Here is a 25,675-nt window from a genome sequence, read left to right as displayed (position 1 = left end):
TACCTGTCCACCACCATCACTCCTCGGACACCAGAGGAGATGTGTGCCCACCCTGCCCCCCACACACAGGTGAAATCCTCTCAGCAGATGAGAGCCCCAGAAGCTCTGCCACAGGCAGGTGGGAGACACCCTCCTACCCTGCACACCACCTCACCCTGACAGCTGAGAGGGAGCTGGCTGAGGGGGCTCCCCTCCTTGGGGGTCACCGGCTTGCCCTGGAGTTCATGGCTCAGGAGAGTTCTGCAGGGTCATAAACCAGCCTCGCGCCTGCCTCGGAACTCACCCTGCAACTCGCAGCCATCATTTGCTTGTTTCAGCTCGGGTTAGGGAGATGGATAGGATTTTCCCATAAATCACTTGATTAGTGGGAGAAATCTATGTTCCTGCTGTTCTAAGCATTGCAGGGATTTTGGGTTCCCTTTAAATCTCTCTCAATATTACGGTTCTTGCAGCTTTCAGAGTTTCTTTCCCAAGATTTATTTTTTTTGAAGGCACTGCACTATTTGGCAATTCTATACTGTTCCTCTCTGGTACGCTGACCAGCAATATTTGGAACGAAGCACTTGGGAGCTCTGAAACCCAGAAACAGGTCTTCCGACCTTTTCACTAGCCACTCAGAGATGGCTACTGCAGCAGAAGCACATGGAATCCATGACCTGCTCACCCCAGCCCACTAGGCTCGCCCAGCCTGGCCCAGGCTTAGAGAGAAGCCACCCCTCCCACCCACACCCCGTCACCCTGCATTCCCACAGATTCTTGCATACGTGCTCTACTATAGGCACTACGCTGGATACTTTAGAGCTAACACTCCACTTAATCCCTACAACAAATCTATGAGATGGTATCATGAAGTATTTGAGAGCTGGGGAAACGAAGGCTTGGAGCAGCCACAGGGACTCTCTGAGCCAGGCCCTTGGAGATAACTTGGGTTTGGATAAACTCTGGGTCCCTACACCTCTGCACTTCCATATTCCCTACTTCATCCCCAAAAGACCACCAGAAATAAGATTTGGAGAAAAGACGATGCGTCCTCTTCCTGGGTCAGCCCTGAGCCACAAACTCCATAGTGCCTTTGTCACTCCCACAAACAACCTCGGGCCCTAAGTGAGCACACGGTTTTGGACCCTTTGCCGTCCAAGAAGAGTGCCCTCTCTGAAACCCGCATAGGCCCGGGGACAGTCACAGGTCCTATACATGCCCAGTTTTGTACTAGGCCATGCCCCTTCCTGGGCTGCACTGACAGTGCACTGAGGTAAACCGGGTCCCTCGGCACACTTTCTGAAGTCCCCGAGCATCCCCCACTTCCCTCAAGCTGCACTCACCCCTCCAGCGCTGCACACAGCACAGTCTTGGAGGGAAGCCTCTGCCTGCTTTCTGCTGGGTCTATGATCTTAGATTGTTCTCTCTTCTAAAGCCCCCAAGTCAGTTTCCTCCCACCAGTCCGACTTGTGCCCTCATCTGTCTTCCTTGCTCTCTCCCTACAGGCAGCTAACTAGAACTAAGGAGGTGTTCTATTTCTTCCTACTTTCTATGAACAGTTCCCTCTTCCCAAACTGTAGGGACTTCAGGAGGCCACTTCTCTACCTCTCCTCCCTTTGTCCTAGGACATTTGCAAGGATGACACCAGAGGGTTCAGTCTCCACCTTACGGGGTCCACCCCACATTCAGATCAAGGACCTTGGGTCGGTCCTTTCTCTCCCCAGGACAATGTCTTCACAGAAAACTTAGAGAGTGGGGGGGGCACCTAGGTGGCTCAGTTGGTTCAGTGACTGCCTTCGGCTCAGGTCATGATCCTGGAGTCCTGGGATCGAGTCCCGCATCAGGCTCCCTGCTCAGCGGGGAGTCTGCTTCTCCCTCTGACCCTCCCCCATCTCGCTCTTTTTCTCTCTCTCTCTCTCTCAAATAAATAAATAAAATCTTTAAAAAAAATTAGAGGAATCCTCCTCTCATTCCTTCCTCTCTCCTGCCTCATAAAAAGATGTAAAAAATAAGTAAGAAGTCTCAAATAAAAAAGCTTTAGAAGGACAGAGAACAAAATACAGCCGGCTTCCCCTAACTCCCCCAACCCCAGGCCAGTGGCCTCTCTCACCTCATGCAACGGTCTGATTTGGGAGGAGTGATAGTAACTCCAGTGAGCAACTCCATTTCCTCAAAATACAATCATACCAAAAAAAAAAAAAAAAGGAACTATGCATCATGATGCATTGTGATGGATTTAACTAGACTTATCGTGGCGACCATGTTGCAATATATTCAAATTCAAATTATGTTCTTCACCTGAAATTAATATAATGTTATATGTCAATTATAGCTCAATTAAAAAAAAAAAAAAACAGCCATACAAGAGCCACCTGGGTAGGCAGCTCCAGGCCTGTGGGAATCTGAGACTGTTTTTTGAGGACTTTCAATCCACACCCTCGTCTTGGCCTTATCAATTCAGTCATAACTCTTCAGAATTTACAAAGCTCAAGTGATAGCATCACCACAAACATTTTAATTTTGATTTAGAGACTCACACCCTCTTCATTGTCTCCCGACCCCTTCCCCTCTGTGCTCAGGGGCATCTGTCTCCACGGCCCATGACCAAGTTCCCCTCCCCACCAGGCAGCTCTTGGTCCTCCTTCCCAGTCACTGAGAAAATGAAGCAACAGGAGAGAGTCCCCACTCTGACCCCCACACATCCCACCCGACTTCCTTGTGACAACTGCCCTTCCCTCCCTGGCTGTCTACTCGGCCAGCCAGGCCACGCCTGCCCCAGTCACTGGGTCCCAGCCCCTCCCTTCCCATGGCTCCAGCAGTTGTCACCTACATCACCTCTGTGCTCTTGACTCGATTGTTTCCACCAGCACACACACACATGCTGATATTTCCCCCATTTTAAGCACACCCCCCCACACCCCTCCGTAAGGTTGTTTCCATAAGCTATCTCCAACACCTTTCCACAACCTGCTCCGAAGAAGCCTTCACCTCACGCGCCATCAGCTCGCTGGTGGCCTCCCTGCTAACGCTCAGTTCTCGGTTCCCACCGACTTCACACACCAGCAGTATGTGAGCAGGCCGATTACTCCCTCCTTGCAGGTAGAAGTTACAGAAGATGAGACCTTCCACCTTCAACAATCTTAAAGATTTAAGGGTCAAAACCATTCAGGGGGGAAATGATGAGGGAGCAGAAGGCTAGATGAGGACAAAGCAGAAGTTGGCACCCTACACCGCCCCGCCCCCCATGTGATAAGTGTGACATTCCTCAGGCACTCCTGGCTGTCCCTGAGCTTTAATAAAATCACCTTTTTGCAAAAAAAAAGAAAGAAAGAAAGAAAGGAAGGAAGGAAGGAAGGAAGGAAGGAAGGAAGGAAGGAAGGAAGGAAGGAGGAAAGAAAAGAAAGAAAAGGAAAGGAAAAAAAAGAAAAGAAGGAAGGAAGAAAATGCTTCACTTAGGCTCTGAGGCAACTGTATCTCAGGGGCTGTTCCTTCTCCATCTCCTTTGCTGGTTCATCTTCACGCCCTAGTACAAAGGTCAGCAAACATGGCCCGCGGGTCAGCTGCCTTATTCTGTAAATGAAGTTTCATTGAACGCAGCCACACTCATTCATTTACATGTGGTCTGTGGCTGCTTTTGTGTTGCAAAGGCAAAGCGGACTCCTGGCAGCAAAGACCATATGGACCGGAAAGTTTAAAATATTTACTATCTGGCTCTTCAACAAGAAGTTCACCAACTCCTATTCTAGATCCATAAGTATTGGAGTTCCCAGAATTCGGTCTTTGTAGCTCCTTTCTACACTCACTCTCGAGGTTATCTCATCTGGCCCCATACTTTAAATATTATCAACACACAGACAACTCCCCCAAGATTTTTCTCTAGCATAGACTTCTTCTCTGAACTCTAGACCCATAACCCAACGGACTAGCAGGCATTTCATTTAGATGTCTAACATCTCCCCAAACAAAATTTACCTCCTGTTTCCCCCAATTTTTCCCTTCCACAAACTTCCATCTCACACCAAAAGCCTTGGAAATCATCTGTGAACCCTCTTTCTCTCAAACCCTACGTTCAACCCATCACGAAATCCAGTCGGTTCCACCTTCAAAATATATCCAGAATCGGACTGTTCCACACAACCCCACCCCACCCCACTGCTACCACAAATCCAAGCCACCACCCCCTCTAGCCAGGATCATTGCCTCCACACAGCTCTCCCACAGCGTGCTCTCAGGGCCCGCACCAGGCAGCCAGAACAATCCCTTCAATCATACACTGTGTTACTCCTTTGCTCAGAACTCTCCAGGGGTTTGATGAAGCTCCCCTTGGCCTCATGGCTACATCTGACCCCCCAAGTATCTCCAGCTTCAGGACCTCTCCTGGCCTAGACTGCCTTTGCCCCAGACATCCTCATGGATCACCCTCCACAGTCCTGGGTCTCTGCTCCGGTGTTACTTTATCACTGAGACCCTCCTGGGGACACACCCTCCCGGACACACCCTCCCCACACACTCTCCCCATTCCCTTGCTCTGCTTCATTTTTCCCCATTTCACATATCGGCCCTCCTACGAATTGACTTCTTTGTTTGCCATCTGTCTCCCCTCACTGGAATAGCATCTCGGGGAGGATGGGGACTGGGTCAGTCTTGTTCATTACTGCATCCTAAAGCCTTAGAACTGTGACTGTCAATTCTCACTATTTTGAGCAATGAATAAGTGAACACATCACATTTCAGAAGCTCACATCCCTGTTCAGGAAACTGAAGGAAGAGGGAGAGAAGCCCATCATTTCCATCAGGGTGAAATCAAAGAGCAGAGCCAGCCTCAAGCTCTCCCAGCCCTGTAGCCTGGAGCATCTCTCACCGACCTGTCCCAGGGAATGGGCAAGTTACCCGGTCGTCAGCAGCAAGGGGCCTACTGGCCAGCCCCTCCCTGCACCTCTCTGCAGAGCCTCCTGGAAACCAGGAGGAGGCAGGATGGAGAAACAGACAAGGGGCTGCTCTGGAGGCAGAAGGAGCCCCCTTTCCCCCTCCTAGACCCCCACGGTCACCAGGCCTGGACCAGAAGGGGTGGCACAGCTGGGGCTGTGCAGTTGAGGGGCCCCTGGGTGGCTCAGTCAGTTAAGCTTCTGCCTTCGGCTCAGGTCATGATCCCAGGGTCCTGGGATCGAGTCCCGCATCGGGCTCCCTGCTCAGTGGGGAGCCTGCTTCTCCTTCTGCCCCTCCTCCCACTCTTGTACACGTTTGCTCGCTCTCTATCAAATGAATAAATAAAATCTTTTTTAAAAATCTACAGTTCAGAAAGAGGTTATGCTTCTGCTTTTTCAGTGTGCTAGAAGTTGCTTCCTCATTTCCAAACACCGCTCTTGAGTTCCCCACCTCCTCCCCTTTCTGCTCCCTTTTTCTTTCTTTTCCTTTTGGCTCATAATGTTTCCTTCCTCTTCTCATATTCTGAAAACCTTAAGTTCCAGACAGGCAGAGGAGGGCTGGCAGAATAGGAACCAACCCAATGCCCCTTCCTGTGTTCTGGAACCCTGCAGGGCAATTTCGTTTTCAGTGGGAGCAAAATCAAGAGAGGCAGCGAGAAGGAGGGAATCCATAGGAAAACCCCAACCCATTAACTTCCTCCCTCCCAGTGGCATTGCCCGAGCTTATTACACAGGACGGATTCTGAGAAATGAAGCAAAGCCTGGGATGAGGGACACGCAAGGCACCTCTCCGCATCACCCCCTGACGGAGCCACATGGCCCCTCAGTGGCCTCCAACATCTCATGCTGTCTCTTGGCTCTGGATCACCACTCACACCCAGAAGGTCCCTTCTCTGTCCCAATCGCACTCATCCTTCAGGGCTCAGGACCCTCATCCTCCACGAGCCTTCTGTGATCACCTGTGCTCTCGTTGGCATCCACTTTTCTCAGGACCTACTGGACTCAGCCTCATGGCAGGACTCAGCTGAATGCACCATGTTCCGGAAGTCCCCTCACATGTACTACCATCAGCTAAGTCATCAAGTACCTGCCAGGGCCACACGGGGTGCTGTGGCCCACCCCCGCCACACCCAGGACACGTGCCAGCAAGAAGCCCCTATCGATTACGAGTAGGGTGGTGTCTGCGGGCAGAAAATCTGGTTTGTTCCACGCGAGCTCTTCTGCCTATTGCACATACAAACTGAGGCAAGTGGCTTTGCCTTTCCAACTATCTATTTCCTCCTGTGTACAATGGGGAGAAAGACACCTGCCCCATCTACCTCTGAAGCTTGCAAATACAAAACGTCATACAAATCTGTGTTGTTATTAAAATAAATAGAGCAGCAAAGCAGCCACGCGGCCCACACCAGTCCTCATCCAGCCCTACCTCTTAGCAGACCTCTCCACTCTCCCCTGTTCAGCCTGTGAAAGCCCCAAGATGTGGCCCTCACAGCCCCACCTGCTCTGCTGAGGGAAAGCGCCTCAGAGGGCCCCCATGCAGCCTGGGCACACACCATGGAGCCAGCCAGCTGTGACCGCCACAGACAGCGGGACTCTCAAGCTGCCCAGAGTTTATGGAACAAAGGAAAGCACCAGGGGAAGCAAAAGCAGTCTGGAAAACCAGCCACAAATGAGGCACTCAGTCAGGAAGCAGAACCAGGAGGGCACCGCTGGAGACCCTCCGCACCCAAAGTCACTCCTCTAAATGTGATGGCTGTCGGGAGCTGTCCGTGAATTCACCCGGTCTTATTTAATAGGTGAGTTAAGCAAAAGGTATGGCTTCTGGGAAGGAGAGGAGGGTGCTCCACACCTTCCTGCTGGAAATCTGCCAGCTATCCACAATAGCACGAGAAGCTCTACAAGACAGCCCACTCCAGAAAGGGTGCGCAGGCTCTGACACCCAAGTTCCTTGTCACCTAGCTCTGCCACTCACTAGATTTGTGACCCTGACCCTGACCAAGTCATAGCCTCCCTGAGTCTCAACTTCTCCACTTAGGACATCTGCAGATGTGTGTGAGGCATGTAAACACACCACCTAAAGGCTAAGCTAGGTCTGACCACTGTAAGGGACAAGGCTGGTGCTGTGTGTGGAAACGGAGAAGAGGGAAGGGGAGCAGGAAGCCTGCCCCTGCCCGTGGTACCCTTCCCTGCACAGAGATCCTGCACCCTCAACATCGGAAGCCAACTTTGAGCAGGGGAGCTTCGAGCTGCTCGGCCTTTGTACATTTATCCAATCTCACCGAATGGACTGAGGACACCTGGCCAGCTGCCTTATGACTTTTAGGGAGCAAGACACATTGTTACATGTATAGTCCCTGCTCCAACATTTGTGGTTTGAATAACTGATTTAAAGAACATGCTTTTCTGAGGTGTAAAACAACACACTCACCGTAAGAAATTTGGAAAATATAGGAAAGTTTAATAAAAGAATCAGATGTTTCCTAAAACCCGGAGATCAACACCATTATCACTCTGATATATTGTATTCCATTCTATTTTTCATGACGGTATGCATCTTTTTTATTTACAAAATTGTATTTATACTCTTTACTTTTAAACCTTTACTTACTATATATTATTAGCATTTTCCCATATTCTTATATATTATTCAATGTAACTTTAATAGCTTCTTTGATTTCCATTTTATGGATGAGCCATATTAGATTTAATTAATCCCCCTATACAATGTTTTGTTATAATGAATAATGCTGAAAGGAATATCTTTGATTAGAACTATTTTGCACAGCTCTCATTATATCCGTAGGATAAATTCCTAGAAGAGGAATTGCTTGCTGGTTTAGAGGGTATATTTTTGAGACATGTCTCCCGTGCTTGCAAATGATCTTCCCACTGGCTAAGTCTGCAAATGTCCACGTCCTGGCATTCATTACAACACAGGGCGTATCATTTTCATTTTTGCTAGTCTGGTAGGTGGATAATGATATCTTATTTCTAATGTACTATTTTAATTATTAGAGAGGTTGGGCACTTGTACGTCTCTTTCTGGACATTTGTGTTTCTTTTCTCTTTGTTTGAACTCCCTGTTCACATTCTTTGCCTACTCTTCCATCAGGGGACAGACTGATTTTTTAATACTCAATGGAAAAGAGAATTAGTTCACAGTCGTCTTTGCTGACCCTGTCCCCATGTTTAACAATCCCTCCATTAAGGCATTAACGTTAATGTCTAGCTTATATCCTTTTCCCGTTGTTGCAACCCATTTGCTCCCGTCCTGTCTGCCGTGGGGGACACTGCTCTCTCCCTTTCTCTCTCTCTCTCTCTTTCCCTCTTTCTCTCATCTACCCGTGTGACCTTTCCTTGTCACCTGTCAGCTTCTCCTCCAGGGGATGAAAAATTCATTTTCATTTTTGCTTGACTGAGGATAACTTAGGAAGTCAAAGGGTCACCCTGCGATGCTGTTCCCTCCTCTTCTCCCATTGCCAGGGTCTTCCTTCCTCCCTCATCACTGCTCACCTCGACGGCGGCAAATGACTTCAGGACCAGGCCCTTAGCCCAGCCTTGCCTCATCCCAAACGTCACCCCCACCCTCCATTCCACAACTCATGTGTCCTAAATGCGAATGTGACTGCCTTTTCCTGCCTAAAACCCTTCCGCTCCTCAGTGTGGCCAGCTGGTCCCTCCCTACCTGGGCACACTCCCACCCCCTGTCTCTCCTGCACCCCCAAAAACATACCTCATGCACTCAGATGCAGCAACACCCGAGATTTACTCATAGTGCTCTGACACACGGTGCTGTTTCATGCTTCTGAGTCTTGCCAGCACGGCTGACCTCCCTCTCCCCTCCCCCCCTCCCCTCCCCCTCCCCATCCACCTGGTGGGATCCCCTTTATTTCTCAAGTCCCTGTCAGGTGTTGCTCTCTCCAAGAGGCCTCACCTGACCATACCAAGTAAGGGTAGCCATGTGTACCCCGCATCCAGGACATGCTACCATCGTGCCCCCCACACCTTATTGCCTTCTGCTGCAGTCTGACACTGAAGCGGGGGGTCAGCCTGAGTGTCATTCTGAATGGAAAGGAAAGGAACAGCAGCAGCAGGGCTGAGACAAGGCCACCCTGGGTAAGCCTGCCCATCTGTTTTCTCCCGGTTCTCTCTATGGACGTGGGCTCTTTTACCTTCCCAGGACAGGCGCGGCAGGCCCTTGGCTTTCTGTCCTTTGTTGTGCTCTCCCACCTCCTTCTCTCCCTCAGCTTCTCAGCTCTCTCCACCCTTCCAGCCTGTCTCACCACCCGGGCAGCCCAGCCCCTGGTGCCCACTGTGCCCTCTTACCCCTGGGCTCCTCAGACACACATCCTGCGTGGCTGCCTCAGGGGCTAACGGGCTTCCCTGGAAAGTTCCTGCAGGACAAGGACCACGCCTATCTTGTTTCTGACAGACTCCCCAGCGCCTGCCTCAGGGCCGGGCACAGTGCTCAGGATGCCTTTGTTAGCACAGAAACGTGGTTCTGGACACCCCCTGCCAGCTCCTAGCCAGCCCAGCACAGCCTTCCGTGTTTCTTTCCTTGTACTCAGTGACTACACACACGCACTTCCTAATTATGAATTTATTTTGTGGTGTTCATTTCACCAGTTCATCTTGCTTCGTATGTGGCTCAAACCACTGCAAGGCAAAGCCGGCATAGCCTCTGCCTCATTCTCGAGAGCGTGAGGCTGTTTTCATCAGCAGGACCCTGCTCCTCCCCTGACCCCACAGTGAGCCAGCCTCCAGGCCTTGAGATAGCCCACCCCCTTGTCACAGTGTGTGCCTTCTTCGGGCCCCCTCCCCCCCCGAAGGCTCCTCCCAGGGGGATCCAAGCATGCCCCCAAAGATGTATCTGTCCAGTGATGAATCAAGTCTGGCTGGAAGGAATGTGGACTGTCAGCCCCACGTTGTAGAAGCTTCTCTCAGAAAGAATCTGAATGAATTTCCAAATTCTGTTTTGTTTAGTAAAGGTAACTGGTGATATAAGGGTCTTGTCCAGATCCCATGCATGCTGTGGACATCTCATTTCATTTATCCAAGGAGGAGCTTGAACTAGATGTCTCAAGTCTCTCAGCTCTGTAAGATTCAGATGGAATAATATTTTTCCTCCTCGCTCTGTACCTGGTCCCCTCTTTTCTGCTCCGGTTTCTGGCAGACATGCCCCCGGCCCTGGCCTTGCAGCAGCCCCTCCCAATCACTGACTGAGGCTGAAGAGTTTTGCTGTATAAATCAGGGAAGGTGGAGTGGAGTACCCCGTGCTAGTAAAGGGCACTCAGTAAACACTGCTTAACTGCAGGTGTCCCTGTCTCCACCATTTGGTTAGAGAAAAATTAGGAGCCCAGAAAAAGTAAATGGTCTATTCAATTTGGAAGCAAGAGAAAAAATGAGCTACCAAGCAAAGAACACTAACTCAAGGGATGGAGGACCTCGACTCTGGTCCTGGCTCTGCCATCGGGTCAGAGCGTGAGGACACCAAGGCCTGCTGCCTCCCTGGGCCTCATTGGCCACAACTGGGAATGAAAGATTAGACTTGGAGAGCCCCAAGCAGTGGACAGGCTCTGCCAGTCCAGGCGGTACCTGGAAGGGCCACGCAGGCTAGACACAGCCCTTCCTGCCATCCCAGGGACTTGGGCCCTCAGCCACTTTGATAGCCTCAGAGCAAAGGTGAGGTTTCTGGGACACCACAAAGGGCCCTCCTGGGGAAAGGGCCAGGATCCGGGGAGCAGACAGCCCCTCCTGCAGGCTCCTCACAGCACTCCACCTCCTCCTCCAGCTGAATCTCCTGCTTACCCATTTCCTAAAGATCATCACGGAGGCTCCACAACCTTCCCTTTTTAACAACTCTTGCTGACGGAAAATTCTTCCTCATACCTAATCTAAGTCCATCTGCTGCAATTTCTGTCTATTTTCTCTCGTTCAATCCTACTGGAGATGGAGAACAGCTGGTCGCCATCCTCCATGTAACATCCCCTCCTAAACCAAAATCAGTTATTACATCACCCCTCAGCCTGTTTTTTCTGTGGCATAACAACCACCATCCCTCCAACCTGCCTTCACGGATTCCAGCTCTGAAAGCATCCCTGAGCACCGTGGCCCACACTGGAGCATGCTCCGCAAGCTCCAAGTCCTTCTGGAGCTCTAACATCCTCAGCTGGATCTAGGACTCCAGGGGCAACATCCAGAGAGAAGGGCAGAGCAGAAAGGGGATCGATGAGAAAACAGTCCAAGCCCCTGGCTGTATATATGAAGAAACTGAGGTCAGAATAGGCAAAATAAGTACAGTGCTCAAGGTCAAGTCTGAGGGATCAGGCTCCGGGTGCTAGACGCCAAATACTGCCAGCGCATTCCCCCACGTGGCTGCAGCATGTCCTTGACGGGGTGAGAGCACGACCAGCCGTCACTGAAAAGCAAAGGTCCACAACTGCCCAGACACTCCCCGCCCAAACTCCATCTTCTGAATCCCGAGGCAGATGTCTGCAATTCCACTATGAACAGCTTGGATTTCCATTAAGAACACAAACACCTCTGTCAGTGGCAACACTCTCAACTATTTACACCCTAGTAAGAATAAGTAGATCTGATCCTTCCTAACTCTGGAGAGAGAGAGAGATTTAGGGGTAAGAAGGGAACAAAGAACAAAGGAACTGGGAGAATGACAGGCACATTTCACTGCTGGCTAATGCGTCCAAGGTCAGTCCTTTGCATGGGAGCTGAGGGTGGGTGGGTGGGTGTCAGGACAGGGGGGCAGCGAGGGTTCTGCGTGATGGAGTCCCAGCACATCTAACAGGCCTGTGCTCAGAACCGTCTGCCCTGCCTGCCTCATGAGGGGTAGCTGCACCACCACATGTGCTCTGGGGAGGTCTGCGTGGAACAGAACGTGGTGAAGGATTGTTTCACTGCTCCCGCAGGGCAACTCCATGTGCATCCCAGAATTCTTGACTCCCCTTGGTTAACTGTTCTACAAGTGAGGTGAGCAGGGTGTCCAAAATTAAATCTCAACCTCTAGGGTGACCTTAAGTGACAGGAAGGAAGAATCAGAAGGGAAGGAAGAAAGAGAGGCATGTATCAGATTAAGTAAGATCGTTCAGCATGCAATAGCTCCCGAGCAGGGAGGGAGGAAGGGGGCGTGTGTGTGTAAGGAAAAGTGAGTCAGGTGAGCTATTTACTAACAATTTGGGCTATGAAATTTTCCTAAGAATGAAGGGGAAAAATAACCGTGGGAGGTGAGTACATTTCAGAGCCTAGATTTCAAAACAGCCTTCATCCTGTGATGAATAAAGAGAAGCATCATGCTCCAATCTCTTCACCTTTCAGGGGATACTCCAGACTACTTCAAACCTCCAGACACGCACCCCCAGAATAACTGGGGAGTTCATGCCTCCACCCAAGAGAAAAAAGACATCTCAACAGCACTCAACGAAAACACCTAACACAATAAACGTGCTTATTTGATTTCTTCAAAACCACAAAATTAAATTTTAAAACAGAAGGACTAAAAGGCTCTTCTCTGTTAAATTTTCATATATTTTCAATCCTATTTTCAGGGGACAGTTTTCTTTAACAGCAAAATTGGCACAAAATGACAAGATCAAAGTAGGTTGGCAAAGAGATTACTGATGTGTTTATGATGAAAAGAGACGACAGGAAAGAAAACAGAAAAGTAAGGAAGGGACTTTTACTTGCCAGGTAAGTCACCCAGGGCTTGTGAAAGCAGAAAAAGGCAACCCCTGCTCAGCACAGTAGTTAAAAGAGAGAAAGCCTAGTTGCCCAATTGGGGAGAGGAGAAAATGCTTGATCTATGGATGGTGCTTGCCCAGGGTTCTGGCGAAAGCTACCATGTTTAATGAAATGACGAGTAACTAATTTTCCGCAATCAGTCCCTTCACACACAAACAGGCACCATGCTTCACAAGGAACCAATCAGCCTAACACCAGAGATTGAATTCTCCAAAGTGGATCACAGCGGTGGGGCTGGATCCTGGATTTCATGCTCCATCCAAGGTGAAGTTGCAGTGATGGTGTTTTGCATTCCATCAATTATTCTCCAGCTCCTATTATGCTTTTTTTAGTCTAGAGTTGTTATTTTAACAATCTTTGTTCCAAATGGAGAACTACAAGGAAGAGGAATGAGGAGGAGGGAGAAGAAGACAAGCAAGCGCTCCAGTGTGTCCCACTTGCACTTCCCAACGCTCCCTCTTCTCCCTCCCCCAACCCTGCCTTTTTTCTCTCCAGCATGAGTCACCATTCAGGAGCTGGTTTAAAAGCCTTACTTTGAATGTCCTCTATCATGATAGAAATCAAGCAGATCAGCATCAATTAAAAGGACCCTCAATTTTCGCTACTGGTTTTTGGTTTGAGGCACCCCTGAAACTCAAAAGCATTTTCTAGTTTTATTACTGCCTTCTTGAAAACCAAGGTGCCCCTCTCAAACTCCCCCCACCTGCTGGGTGCCACCTCTCCTGGGCTTTCTGGGGGTCATGTGCCCTAGAGAGAACACAGGGGAGAAGGCGTGTGGCCAAATATGCCCCAACAGCAGACAAAAGCTCAGCGTCCACTCCAGACGCCCAAACACAAAGGCATAATTTGCAGGGCTGTAAGTTTGTTTTGTTTACTGTCAGACAACATGTGCAGAGGAGAAAGCTGCCTATATCCTGACCAAAAAAAAAAAGTCAGGCAGCTGTTTTTTTAACCATTGTGAGTAGAGCTTCGACAATAAGGACTCCCACCCAAAACAGCTGTGTAAAGGAGGTGGAGAACCTGTTGTGGCAGTTAAAGAATTAAAAGCTGAGAGTGATTTGTGGAGCCAGAGAAGGGTGACTGTCATTCGCACCTCAGGAGGAAGGGTGTCATAGGGACAAGGGGTTGCTGGAGGATCTCTCCCAGGATGTTCACTTTTTCCCAGGACTGGGAATCGAACACCCCAGCTTCAGAACTAGGATAGAAATCAGGGTGAGGCAATTCACCTGACCTCACCAAAGCCCCAGGGACTTGTAAGATCGGTCCTGGACTGACAGCTTCAGAGCATCCAGCAGGTCAGAGGACATACCTGGTGAAGTGCTGTAGGGCATTCAAGTAGGAGCTGCCTGCGCCAAAGCAGGCAGGAAGTTCAAGACCAAGCACATCACCTTTCTCTCCATGGGGACCTTGCTTCCTAGGAGGCCTGACTCCTCCTGTCTGCAGAAGTTCTGGGACAGGAGTTTTCCCCAGAACCAAAAGTGGGTCTCAGAGCAAGAGAGGCCCTTGTGATCCCACAATTTAGAATGCACAAGGGTGTTTCGAGGCTGAACCAGCCGCTGACCATGGCAAGCTTTTTTGCTTGAAGAGCAACGATCAGAAACAGTGTAGATGGTGGCTCCAGCACCCTCTGGGGCACAGACGTACCTGCACACCTAAACAGAGGCAGCCCCTAGGAGTCTGCCCCTCCCACCAGCCTCCACCTCTCAGAGCGATTGGCATGCTCTGCCCTGGACAACCCTTCTCTGATAAGGGTGTAACCTTCACAGGGGATACAGTTTAGCTCCATCCCCCTTTATTTCAGGACACACCACCCCTGAAAAGTCTTCCAGTTTTCAGGAGCTAATCAATTAAGTAATTTTTTTTCCTCCGAGAACTGTTTCATTGGTTTCTGAAGTTGTGTGTCACACAGATGCCCATCAGGTCAAACAGGACAGCCACCCACACCCCAGGAAATTTCTTTTCCCACCCCCCCCAAAAAAAATGAACTGAGACAGAGTGGGCAAAGGGTAGGAGGGAGGAAGGAGACAGAAGTTTGAGAAAGGACTCAAGTTGAAGGTCACGTAGTTGGGGGAAGGCAGGTCAAGGTAATGGAAAGGGGGCAGACCCTATGGCAGAAAACCCAACCAACCAATCATATTTCTCAGCATCAGCCTCCCAGTGATGGGTTTGCCACGAAGCAGCACATCCAGGGGTCCAATTCCCTTCACCCAACAAATCTGAATTTACACCCCAACCGTGCAGTCACCCTAGCCCCAGACCAGACCTATTTCCACAGACCTGAGTGCAGCTAATTGAGAGAGTAGTAAACAAAGCCAGTTCTAGACAGCGCAGAAGTTTTCCAAATTGTCAGCTTGTTTTTATCCCAACAAAAGACGGTGATTTCCCACCTTTGTCACATTTCCTCCCCTAAACTTTTCTTTCTGCAATCCGTCTACATATGCTAAACCTCTAGCCACTGAGAATGCCAGAGCCGGAGCAGCACCCCCCGGGACGCAGGCAGGAGTACCTTTTCCGCGGAGCAGAGGGGCTGGCGGCCAGAGGCTCGCTGCCCTGCCGAGCCGTGGAAGGATGCTGTCAGGATGGAGCACGCTGAGGATTACGCGTTCCTGTCTCTGCGACCAGACCTTTCGGCAGCTCGGCCCAACTGTGCTAGCGATGCACTTAGCAATTATCTGCTGGCGCCGACGCCCCGCCCTCTGCTCCTGCGATTGGCTCTCCGGTCCCGGGCAGGACTGCATTGGTTTCAGCCGACCTCACTCATTGCTTTGGCTCCTACTATTATCTAAGCCATCAAAGGAAATAATTCCATGTTTCATTGACAACCTGTAAGGCTCTCCTCCTCGGGCCCGGGGTCGGGGCAGGACTGGGAGTCCAGTGGAGGGGAGAGTAGAAAAAGTGGGGGGGGGGTGAAGGAGAGCTCTCGAGAAGGGGTGGGGGGTGAGAGAGAGAGAGAGATGGAGCTATCAAGCAATCAGATTTTTGCTCCAGCATTTTAACTTCCACAAAACAGAGCCCATAGCAACAATTTTCTGGCCTTATTTTTCCCCCAACTGGTGAATGTTCCTGAGGGCAGAGAGAAATCTAACAGTGGGGTTTCTGCTTGTGTCAGGCTCTGGAAAGCAGAGCAAGGTAAGGGCTGAAGGAATATAGTGATGTTTTTTTCCCGGGGCCACCCTGGAGGGCATGTGAAGGTCATTTTAGATTATTTGGGGGGACATATTATGCGCCTTCACTGGACTTTGTCCATCATTTTTCCCTCACGGTCCACCTAAACCCCCAAGCTGGAAGACAATTTCCCTTTGCAGCCTCTTCAGAGTCTCAGAAGAGCTGTTCTCAGAGTCAGTGGAAGTCTGGGATTCCTCACAATTCTCGCTGGGAGGGCCAGAGAGACAGGCATTCCAGAGCTCACCATTCTGTTGAACCCTCACCTTTGCTTATTCTGACTGGTTTCAATTAATGATTTAGACTTGTGTCATCAGCCAAAGCAAGGGGAGAGAGGAGAAAGAACTCAAGGGGTGGGGACAGGCTAAATGCTTTTCCTTGTTCAACAAAAATTCATAAAGCACAAGTTTTGGCCTGTATTTCTCTTAATGTATTTTTTTCACCATAGGCAAAGGACATTATTTGGTTGATGAATTTTTTATTTTTAAGAAAAAAAAAGAATTTAAAAGGGGTCTTTTAAAGAAAGTTCTTAGAATGGCAAGTTTCAGATTAGTTAGAAACTAACCCTTCACCGTTCTGGGATCTGCACATCTTTGAGCCCAGGCTGTAGTTCCAGTTCCTCCCCCGAGGCCTGGAACCACAACAACCCTTATCACCATCTGCATCCTCCGAAGCAAATGGCCTGATCCCCCTGCCTTGTCCAGTGAGCAGCTGCTTCGTGTGCACACGCCTGGCTTCCCTAAATATATTGCAAGCTCCGTGAGGACAGAGACAGCATCATGTATATTTTTATAACTCCACAGACAGCACCTAGCACTCAGTGAGTGGGCTGACTAATAAAAACCCAATTCAAAACAAAAAGTGTGCATGGTACTACGCCTCGTGGAATCATCATGGCGCAGGCAGCCCTCATCCAGCGGGGGCAGGGTGGGGAGGGGGCGCAGCCTGGAGTCCAGGAGGCAAAAATTCCAGACTGACACTGTGACTACTGCAGCTAGGAAGTCCCTCCCAGTGCTCAGGGTCTCTGTTCTCTCTAGAAAATGAGGCAGCTCTTCATCAGTGCCTTCCTTCTCCCTCAAGCATCAGAAGGAAATGAGATGTGGGATGCACATTTTATTTGTGAGACATCTACCTCCAAAAATTAAGTCATTTCCATAATGGCTTTCCAAATATCAGTATAGCTCAAAGGAGAGTGACTGTATATTAAAAATAAAAAATTAGGACAGGGGATGTGGCAAAATATTTATTTTCTATTTTATCCACTTGTCTAGATGAAATTTCTTACAAAGATGCAGTGATGAAATTAATCTTAGCTATTCATTTAAAATTGACACTGCCCCAGAAAATCTGGCATGTTCCGTCATGGTGTAAAAACCATAAATAACACCTTTATGATTTAAGCAGTAAGATTTCCACATCCAAGAGAAAGTGGGCTTCAGCTTTGTTCCCTCACACTATCCCTCTGTCCTCCGTGGGGAAAAAAAAATACGAGAAATAAACTAAATTATAAGAACTCTCTTGAGCATCTGTCAAAAGTTCAGTTGTCCTTAAAGGAAGAGGAAAACATTTCAAGTGATTTTCTAAAATGCTTTGTCTAAAACAGCTTGTCCTTACATGTACTATTTGCCTTTTGAAGATGAGAGAGAGAGAGGGAGCTGCAAACAGTTGTTTATGTCACTGCCTTTTAAGCTGCCTGGTCATAAAATATTCTCTTTGAGAGAAGGATGATCCCTCTGTGTCCCATAGATCAGCTGCTTAATTCTGAGAGTTAGAGAATGCATATTAAATATACAGATTCCACTGGTACTTGCATTTGTACTAAATATCAACTTCAGACAATTTAAATGCACTGGGTTATGAAATGTACCGAATTCCAGTCTGTGGCCAGGACCCTGGCAGAGCAGTCCACTTGGACATAACAGTTTCAGTGCCTGAGCAGTCTGTGAGGTTTTAGGGGGGGTTCATGTTCCACTTTGAGTCATTAAGGCAAGAATGGGTTTCGTTATTAAAGCACAAATGAAAGAGCGGCCACTGGAACCACCATCTTTCTTGCGGATAACCACTTGCTACAACAAATCACCCTGACCTTCCGTGGGAGGCTGGAGAAGCCCTGCGTTACGCTTCTGTTTATACCATTTTCTCAGTTATCATTTATTTACGCCAAATTCTGTTCCTAAAAGGGAGAAGAGGAGAATAAATCTAGGCAATGCCAAGAAAGAAGGAAATGTGTGAAAACATGAGGGAAAAAAAAAAAGAGGGTGACTTTCAACACTACATCTTTGCTAATTGAGTTGAGCCACACAGTACCATTTCAGTGAAAACATGATATTAGCAGGATTTCTTCAAGCCAGCATTGGATGAAGGAAAGGTTTTTCAGAAAACTTCTCCCATCTCCCAGCACAGCTCCCTTAAGTAGAGAAACTTGGAGGAGCGTACTCACAGCTTTCTCTTCCAGCTGATGGCTGTTGTGAAACTTCATGTAATCTAATTCCTTCTCCCTCCACCCGCCCACTCCACCCCCCAAATTAAACCTGTGGAGCCAGTGACATTTCCACTAAGTACGAGAGAGGACTGTGGTTGCCAGGAAGGTGTCAGTCACCATGAACCATTTTTAATGATTTCATTAATTACTAATGAGTCTTCAGAAAGTTGGTATTAAAAGAGACAAGGGCTTCACGAGGTTTGAAGACAGTAAGGAATATTTTAGTATTTAAAATGCCCTGCTAGGGCACCTGGGTGGCTCAGTCGTTAAGCATCTGCCTTCGGCTCAGGTCATGGTCCCAGGGTCCCAGGATCGAGCCCCGCGGCAGGCTCCCTGCTCAGCAGGAAGCCTGCTTCTCCCTCTCCCACTCCCCCGGCTTCTGTTCCCTCTCCCGCTATGTCTCTATCTGTCAGATAAACAGATAAAATCTTTTAAAAAATAAAAAAATAAAATGCCCTGCTAAATAAAAGCAGGTGATTCTGGTGGTTCGAGTCATGATTGTATTTATTAGTGAGCCAGAGTTGTAAGTAACCTGAAGGAAAGAGAGAGAAAGACAGAGACGGACAGAGATTTGTAAGATGAAATTGCCCACCTGAATTCTGTTTTGCTTCAGTTAAATTCTTCATAAGAAATATGGAGCTAAAAGCTGTCATTAAATATCGTCCAGCAGTGCACCAATTGACAGAATTTGGAGAACTGAATTAAGAAGATCAGCATGTCTTCCGTGAGGCTGGCTGATCACATGTGGCATGAAGCCCCCTTCCAGAATACGGGTCCGCACACGTGAATACAACTGTTGGACGCCCTGCCTGCCGGAACCCATGTCCTAACATAGAAGTCTTCTTGAAAGGACCCGTTGGACATGCTCACGATACCTGCCACACATCATTTTCTCTTTTGTAAATCAGAATAAGAATAATTATTTCTAAGGCTGTTGGCAGAATGATGGCAAACCAACCTACAAAGGATTACAGAAATGTCCTGCCACTTGATATTAAGCAGTGATGTCTTGGCATGGGCCACTATGAATGTGATGCATAACCACTTCGCTCCACTAGTACAGGATGTCAGATCAGCTCTTGGAGTGGGACCAGAAGATGCTCAGAGGGGCAGAAAATACGCTCCAGGCACAGGGCACAGCTCTGGGCAATGACGTTTTACTTCCTCTTGCCTAAGGAAATTCTCAAACTGCCCCGTCAATGTACAGCATGTAGAAGAGAAGACCCTGGGTATGAAGGTGTCATCCAGGTAATCTGCTACAAGGCAAAAAAATTTTTAAGTATGCATATTTTATTATTAAAGTCCTGCCAATTTTGTGTTCTACTCCAAAATATATCCATGTTTGTTTTAGTACATGAGTTAAAGAATGATTTGCCCCAAGGGTGCCTGGGTGGCTCAGTCGGTTAAGTGGCTGCCTTTGGCTCAGGTCATGATCCCAGGGTCCTGGGATCAAGTCCTGTTCAGCATGGAGTCTGCTTCTCCCTCTCCCTCTACCCCCTCCCCCGCTCATGCTCTCTTGCGCGCGCTCTCTCTCTCTCTCAAATAAATACATAAAATCTTTAAAAAAAAAATGATTTGCCCCAAGTATTTGTGTAACACTGAGTTTCCAGGAAGATGCTTCCCACATATGAGTTACCTAGGGTTTGAGAAACATAGGCCTAAAGTTCCTGGCCTCCCCTCTGGCTTCTGAAGTTAGGTGACACCTGGCTCCATCCTACCAGTCTAAGCTCTTCCACCCTCATCCTCATGTACCCCAGTCCCTGTGAACATGCTCCTTCTGGCCTCCCGAGCTTCTCCTGGCTCTTCCTCCCTCCCTGCCATCTCCTAACAAGACCACAGCCAGACTTCAAGAGCCAGGCACATCTCTCCTCCCCTCGGACTCCTGTCTGCTTGGCTGTTTGAATTTCCCCTTCTGGGCTACTCCCCAGAAGACAGGTGCTGGTTTCCTCTGTAACAACTTCCAGAACACCAGCTTCCCTTGGTTTCTCCCCACCAAGACCCTCATCAGTTTGCTGGTAGAGCTCTGAGCCTTTTCTCCTCTATCCTGAAAGGCTCTGACTGCTCTTAAAAGGGAGGCAATAAGATTCCATCAGGTCCCCTTAGCCACCACCCCCCACCAAAATAAATCTCCTTCCTCCTCGATGAGGAATGCTTCTGTTTTACCACCTAGTTTATTAAGGGAAGCAGACACTTTCTTCTTTTGACTTTATTTTAGGATCATAAGACAATCAAGGCCTGTTTTAAACAAGGTCCTTTCACTTGTATGAAGAGTAGGGAATGACCAGTTATTGCTGATTCCCACAGAGACCAGGGCAGAAGGCCTGGCTTTTGTCCCATGGTGCAAGACAGATGGGCTAACTGTGAAGAGACAGTCTTGGGATCCAGTTTGCCTCCAGTTTCCCTCTTATCTCTAAACTCCAGTATATTTCTTCTCACCCCCTCATGCCCCTTTCTCTCCCCTCTTCCCTTCCTTATGATTCCTGCTTTCCTTTTTAATTTTCAATCTTAGACCTCATGATAAATATTCCTAAAATTCTCTTCTTCCTTTTATAGGCAACTTATACTGATCATTGAGCCATTTAGAGAAAAGAAGACATGAAAATCTAACCAAATGGAGTAAATAAAATGCCTCCTCTTTGCCTAGATTGCCTGGAGGGAAAAAAAAAAGAGCAAATATATGATTTTTTAAAGATTTTAGGCTAAAAGGTGTCTGTGAGGGCAGACTGAAACAAAGTCATATGGAGCATGTTACTGATGTTTCTGAGGGGTTGGGTTGGGGGGTTATTCCCAAGGAACTTCAGCAACTGACTCTAAAATCAGCAAATTCACTACAACCAGTCCCATTTCTAAGCATGCAGCATGGACGTCTGAGGGGGCTGGAGGATCCAGCAGGGTGTCAGATGAGGAAGGAAAGAATGATGGCACCAACTTTTCGGCTTAAATCTTCTTAGCATTGGTTTTACAAAATGTCTGAGCGATGAAGTTTCAGAATCCAACTCTGCTTTTTAGCTGTTAAAGAACTGTTAAGAAGGTCTTAAGCTTTCAGAGGAAAGCTTTGAAATCAACACAAGCTCCTTAAAACAGTCTCCATAGCTCAAGACATTGAAGGGCTAGAAAAGAACAGACACGCCAATATATTTATAGCAATGTCACTGGCATGATTAGGAGTGGCCTTCAGTTTTTTTCCCCAACTTGCAAGGCACTGCTGGGCTTCTGTGATCTGCGGTTTCTATGAACTGGTGTTCCTTTCATAGTTCCTTCCTCCTGGCTCCATTGAGAGCAGCATTTCTGTAAGGAAATATGGTCCTTCTGCCCTTGTAATAGGCACGGTGCCATGACCCAGTCTATGAGAATAAGGCATAAATGCAGATTCATAAGTGGAAGTTTTAATGAAGCTCATAATCAGTTGCATAGAAAGGCCCAGCTGGGATTCTCCATCTTGGCAGGTTAGAAACATATTTCTTGAGGTTATGAAGTAAATGTAAAGCTTCTCCAAAACTAGGCTGGGGAAATTCTGCTGGACTCCTCACTCTGATACTGAAGGTTTCGACAAGTTGGGGGTGGGGGGGGCAGAGAGTTCATAAACAAATGTTTATCAAAGAAAGAAGCCTGACCAATAGGACATTTTAAAAACCGAGATCAATGAAAAGAATATTTGCTGTTCAATATGTAATGATAATGGAAGTTGGAGAATCCAAGAACAACGTCCTGACCTAACAAGAGCACAGGGCCTAAAACACACTAGGGCTCCATAACGAGTTGTTGAAGAGTGGACGAGTGGATGAATGAATTGTATCACTGGCTTAAACCTTTGGCCCATTTACCATGACTTCATCTTCTGGAGTAACAAATCATATGTTTGTAGGAGGGAATGACTTCCTTTCCTGACTTCACATTTAAAGATTAGGAATGTCCCCTAAACATCACATCTTTGTGAGTACCTCTACACGCAAGCAACACTACACAAAACCACCTTCACCTTTTCCAATTTATTTTGTCAAACATCCTCACCAAGTTTCCAGGGCTTCCTAACACTGCCTAAAATTACTTCTGGATGGTAAGGGTATATGTGATTAATAAAACTTTCTTCAGTTGCTCTGGAAGCCCCCTCACCTCATTGCTAACCCTTCATTTATATCTGATCACTGTCAAGGTCACTGATGCTGATGAAGAGTTAGTGAGGCGTTCGAGTTTTAGGGAACTATTCTAAAATATAATATGTTTGTATTAGTCAACTTGGGCTGCCATAACAAAATACCATAGACTGAGTGGCTTAAAAAAATCAGAAATTTACTTTCTCACAGTTCTGGAGGCTGGAGTCCCAGGTCAGGTTCTGGCAGGGTTGAGTTATGGTGAGGGCTCTCTTCCTGACTTGCAGATGGCCATCTTCTTGCTGGGTCCTCACAAGATGAAGAGAGAGAACTTGTTGGTGTCTCTTCTTATAAGAACACGAATCCTATCAGATCAAAGCCATGCCCTACAACCTCATTTAACTTTAATCACTTCCCCCAAAGTCCTATCTCCTATAATCACACTGGGCATTGGGGATTCAAAATGTGAATTTTGAGGGGAGACTGGGTGGCTCAGTTAGTTAAGTGTCTGCCTTCGGCTCAGGTCATGATCCCGGGGTCCTGGGATGGAGCCCCACATGGGGTTCCTTGCTCAGCAGGGAGCCTTCTCCCTCTCCCTCTGCCTGCCACTCCCCCCTGCTTGTGCACTCTCTCTGTCTCCCCCTCTCACTGTCAAATAAATAAATCTTTAAAAAAAATATGAATTTTGGGAAGACACGATTTAGTCCATAGCTATGTTCTTTTGTCTTATTAGAACATTTTAATTCTTCCTGAAGATGGAAGAAATGGGATGTATGACATCCCAATATCTTATACTTCCCAAATTGTAATTTTCTGTGGCTTCTGGAAACTTTTTTTCCCTTTTCTTTAGCCTCTTCTTTTTCTTCTTGCTATTGTCATTACTAAATTTGCTAATTTTCAATATTAGAAGCTTTAAAAAGCATTATAGAATTAAAAACCCACTATTTGTGTGTTACAATAAATGACACCCTACACTATTTGCAACCTTTCCTCCTGCCTGCATTAGTCCTCCCTTTCATGGCCTCCAGCCTTCTTCGACCTTTGGAGCATCCTCAAAATCCCGGGTCTGCATTCTTCTTGAGTGATTCCTGGTGACCTCGGCTCTCCCAAGCCCTCCAAACTGTCCCTTTGCATAAGCAAACATTCTGGGTAGCAGAGAGGCTCACCCACTAGGAGATCTATGTGCAAGGAGGGTCTTGTAGAAAGGAGGTGCTCAATAAATGCTTATAGATGGAATGAAACATCTGTTGGTCTGACATAATTGCCATTTGCAGAGCAGTCTGGAAAAAAGATAGACTACTTGGCCGATATTTGGTGCATTCTTTTTAATTTGGCAAGAGCTGGATGAGGAATCAGAGGATCTGGTGATAATTCCCAGCTATGTCCTTTCCTACCCATAGCAAGCAACCTTCTCCAAGGTTTAGTTTCTGTAACATTAAAAGGTATATTGATGCCTATCTTAAAATAAAGTTAGGAGGATTATTACATAAACTAATGTATCTGAATTCATCAGCATAGTGCTGGATATGAAATCTTTCTCAATAAATGCATTTTGAGTCGAATAATGTCACATGAAAACAATGCATTACTTCTTGTTAATGTACATATAGAAGTTTGCTGGGCTATTTACTGCCTCTTAGGTAAGTTCTCCTTGACTGAAGTACACTGATACAAAGTAAATTATGGTTTCTTCCTTATGAATATGACTATTATATATCAGCTCCTCTTAAAATGGTTACTTAAAAGGACTTTGGGAGACCAAAGATAATAGTAATTTCCTTTTTTCCTAGTAATTTAGTAAAAAAAAAGTTAATCCTTTTAGATATGAACATTAATTCAAAATACAGTATTTGGGAACAATGTATTAAGAAAATCAAATAATAGGGGCGCCTGGTGGCTCAGTTGGTTAAGCGTCTGCCCTCCACTCAGGTCATGATCCCAGGGTCCTGGAATCGAGTGCAACATTGGGCTCCTTGCTCAGTAGGGAGCCTGCTTCTCCTTCTCCCTCTCAACTTGCCCCCAGTTGTGCTCTCTCTCTCTCTCAAATAAATTAATAAAATAAAAGAAAAAGAAAATCAAATAATAAATACAGTTTGACACTTTTAACAATTTTTACACTTACTTTAATGTGACTTGATTTTATTCTACCAAATATTTGAGTGGAAAACTATTTCAAGTAAGTTTATAAGTCTTAATCTTTATTCCTCTAATCAAAATCTTCAGGATCATGATACTGACTCTGGCATTATGGGAACAAATGTCAGCTTGGCATCAACAATCCTTAGCTATGAAAGCACTATGTAATAGAAACTACGGAAAACAGCTAAAATAGTGTTTTGAAGAAAATTCCTTACGAATGCATTAATAAATAAAATGTCCTAAATACTTACATTAATAATCAAAAGAAACTGAAAAATTTAATTAAACGTACTATAAGCAAGTTAGAAACAAAAAAAGAAATATGTCTAAAATAAATAGAAACAATGATTAATTAAAATAAAACCAGAAATTAATAAATCAAGAAACTAAAAATGGCAGGATAAATACATAATTAAATGGTTCTTTGACAAAAGCAAACAATAAAATTAATAAGCTGCTAACTCACCCAATCAAGCAAAAGAGGGAAGTAGAATGGCTCAAAATATGAAATGATAAGGAGAAAGTAACCTCAAATACAGAGAAGTTATCTGAAGAGGATATTTTATTCATCTTTATGCAATAAATTTGAAAACCCAAACACAATGGAAAATATGAGACAAAAATGTAACATAAATGAGATAGTAAATCCAAACAGACCCATTACCATAAAAGAAATAGAGAAAATTGTCAAAGAACTACACCCCCAAGAGATAGCAGCTTGTTTTACACACGGATACTACCACAACTTAAGAAAAAGATAAATCTGACATTATTAAAGCTGGTTCAAAGCATATTAAACAGAAGGAAATCATCTAAATCTTTCTATTAAAAAAAAAGGTAATACTGATACAAAATCTGAAAGAGAGCACATACAGAAAATACAGGTTAATTTTACCTCTGAGTCAAAACATAAATCTTAAATAGAATACAAGACAAACAGTATCAAGTAGAATATTAAAAGAATAATGCACCATGACTACATGAGGCTTACCGTAGAAATCAAAGAATGGTTCAATATTAGAAAGTTGATTAACATAATTTACCATATTATCATCTCAAAATAGATTTGACTACCACTGGACTATATGCAGGTAGAGACCTGTCTTTTCTGTTTCTTACTATATTACCTGTAATTGCAATAT

At 46.6% G+C, this 25,675-nt stretch overlaps 1 protein-coding gene across 1 annotated transcript in view; it reads right to left on the bottom strand.

The window, feature by feature from the left end:
• ZMAT4 (zinc finger matrin-type 4) overlaps positions 1 to 15,297 on the bottom strand; it is a 371,996-nt gene extending 356,699 nt beyond the window's left edge. The window contains exon 1 of the mRNA XM_027597341.1: positions 15,166 to 15,297. The gene's annotated coding sequence lies outside the window, so the exon portion shown is untranslated. The remainder of the gene's footprint in view (positions 1 to 15,165) is intronic.
• Positions 15,298 to 25,675: the final 10,378 nt, after the last annotated feature.

Source organism: Zalophus californianus, chromosome 2, assembly GCF_009762305.2.
Source record: "Zalophus californianus isolate mZalCal1 chromosome 2, mZalCal1.pri.v2, whole genome shotgun sequence".
Taxonomy (NCBI): domain Eukaryota; kingdom Metazoa; phylum Chordata; class Mammalia; order Carnivora; family Otariidae; genus Zalophus; species Zalophus californianus.
This window is presented reverse-complemented; position numbering and strand designations above follow the sequence as displayed.